Here is a 2,602-nt window from a genome sequence, read left to right on the forward strand (position 1 = left end):
ATTTTTTAAGCCTTTTTTTTTTGACACCTCAATTTTTCCATCAATGACATTTTTTTGGTTTTCTTTTTAATGATTATTTGACATTAATTTACTATTTATTATGTTGCATTTACATCTGGCATCTGTTTACATTTGAGAAGCACATCATCAACTTGATATTTAGAGACAGACCTTTTGGATTTGGTTTTGAGGATCATTTAAGTCATATTTCTCGTCATGAGTCTGGGAAAGTTGCCGGTGATCAGAGGCCTGGGAACCACGTCTCACGGCAAACATCAGTTTAAGATTGACCTGTCGGAGGACATGATCAGTCCACCACTCGGTGACGTCCGCCACACGATGCACGTAGGCCGTGATGGGGATGTGTTCGGTGACACTTCGTTTCTGAGCAACTACGACGGATCAAGTAACAGCAATGGCCTACGTTATCCTGATTCACCCTTTGACTCCAAACCGACACGTTTTTTGTCGAGAACGTAACAGCACATACGAAAGACTCCCCTGTCCCGGTTCAGAGGAGGCTCACAGGACTTCTCGTCCCCTCCGCCGCCCATCGTTAAAAACGCCATCTCTCTGCCTCAACTCAACATGAGGAAGGACGGCCTGATGAGGGCACTGATGCCCTCCTCCACCAGCTCACCGGACGAACTGCTCTGCTCCTACGGTACCTACACAGACACCAAACACATTTGTATATTTAGGGCTGTCACTAACAATTATTTTGATAATCTAGTACTCAGTCAACAGTCCTGAATGTTTACAGATTAATCGTAAAAAAAAAATAATGTATTAAATGCAATAGAACTAACACACATTATGCATTATATCAAAGGCCTGCAGAGGGCGCCAATGGCTTGACGATTGTTTTTACTCTCAGCATGATGTAGTCCTTTAATACTGACTTAATATTTAATTCAAATTTCCACTTAATCTTTAATATTTGGCCATTTCCTTATGACATAATTGCTACAGCCACTGTAATTTCTTGAATCAAAGACATAAAATGTGTAAACTCAGAGTGAGGGTTTGAGCTTTTATTTTGAAATTGCTAATTAATCGTTAAGCCGTTTTTGTATGCAGTATGCTATTGATGGTGCTCGTTGCATTCCCGGATGAACGTTATGAATCCAAACTCACAGCATTATGCAGATATGGAGTTTGAGACACTCTAGACATGTAGTGTGTAGTTATTTCTGTAGATATTCTTATAATAGGGATTATAGATATTTTATTCGTTTTTATAATAGTTATTGTTATGGCTATTATTATTATTATTTTGTTATTATCACTTGTCTTTCTAGTTATTGTTATAGCTATTGTTATAAATTTTGGTGAAGTAATCACTAATTATCTTTATAATTATTGCTATAGTTATATGCATAAAGTTATTATTGTTTTCATTATAGTTATTATCATTAAAGTTAAATGTATAATTATTGTCATCACCATAGATATCTTTATAGTTATTGTTATAATTATTATTATAGTTATTTGTATAATTCTCTTTTTAGTTATCACTATCACACACACACACACACACACACAAATACACACACAAACATCATAAAAAATCAAATAAAACCATGCCGCAGAAGTAGAAATATAAACTATGTTGATATAGAAGTATAGACTATAAAACTGTTGTTGATCTGCTACATTATGTAATCTAAAGTTGAGCTATTTTTAACTTTACACAGTATTTAAAAAAACTTCTCACTTGAAAATGAGACGCTGAGAAAACAGTCTTCTGGAATGACCAAAGACACAGACAGACTGAATGACCTTTGATCAGTTTGAGCACAAACACACACACACCTGAAGAAGACTCACACAGTTGAGTATATGAGGGAGCTCAGAAGGAAAGAGCTGTGATGTTTTCAGTGGTATGTGTGTTTAATGTCTCTGGAATTCTGGAATTTCCCTTATTCTGAGAAACCCCAAACCAACTCTGAAAGACTGACATAAAGACTAAATATAACACACACACACACACTGCACATAGGTCTCATCCTGCCACCTACTGGACAGTGAGCACAATACAGGAGTCAATCTAAATGTCATGTAATTACAGCAGATACATGTGAAAAAGTGTCAGATTATGTGACTTTGATGGCCAGCTGTTTATCGGGTTTTGCTCATGTAGCTCCTTGTAATTAAAACAGACACATGCAGACATTCATTACATTTATGCATTTGGCCGGCACTCTTATCTATAGTGACTTCAGAAACACAATATTTTTCCTCTCTTCTCCTGCAGGTCTTCATTCTGGTTTCCTCACACTGCCTCGATTATCCCGACTTGACCAATGCTTTGCAGAAACGTCTGAATTGCTCAGTGAAGACAGTGGACGGAGTTCTTTACTCAAGAACAGCGAGGTCTTGATGACGTGATCTGATTCCCTCTCGTCCTTCACGGTGGACCTTGGTCCCTACCTCATGAGCGAGGTTCTGGAGTTGATTGACAGCTCCTGCTGCCTCATTAAGAGCCATCAAGATCAGGAGATTGAGGAAGAAGGACAGCAGAGCTCTATCTTTGAGACGGAAAAGGTAAATGTATCGTAAATGTCAGACAAGAGATGCTTCAGTCAGGCGTCCGACCAAA

The 2,602-nt window shown here is 37.9% G+C and overlaps 1 pseudogene; it reads left to right on the forward strand.

The window, feature by feature from the left end:
- Nucleotides 1–201: 201 nt before the first annotated feature.
- LOC113067537 (cdc42 effector protein 1-like) lies at nucleotides 202–2,584 on the forward strand (annotated as a pseudogene).
- The last annotated feature ends 18 nt before the right edge of the window (nucleotides 2,585–2,602 follow it).

The sequence above is a fragment of the Carassius auratus genome, linkage group LG28B, assembly GCF_003368295.1.
Source record: "Carassius auratus strain Wakin linkage group LG28B, ASM336829v1, whole genome shotgun sequence".
NCBI classification, from domain to species: domain Eukaryota; kingdom Metazoa; phylum Chordata; class Actinopteri; order Cypriniformes; family Cyprinidae; genus Carassius; species Carassius auratus.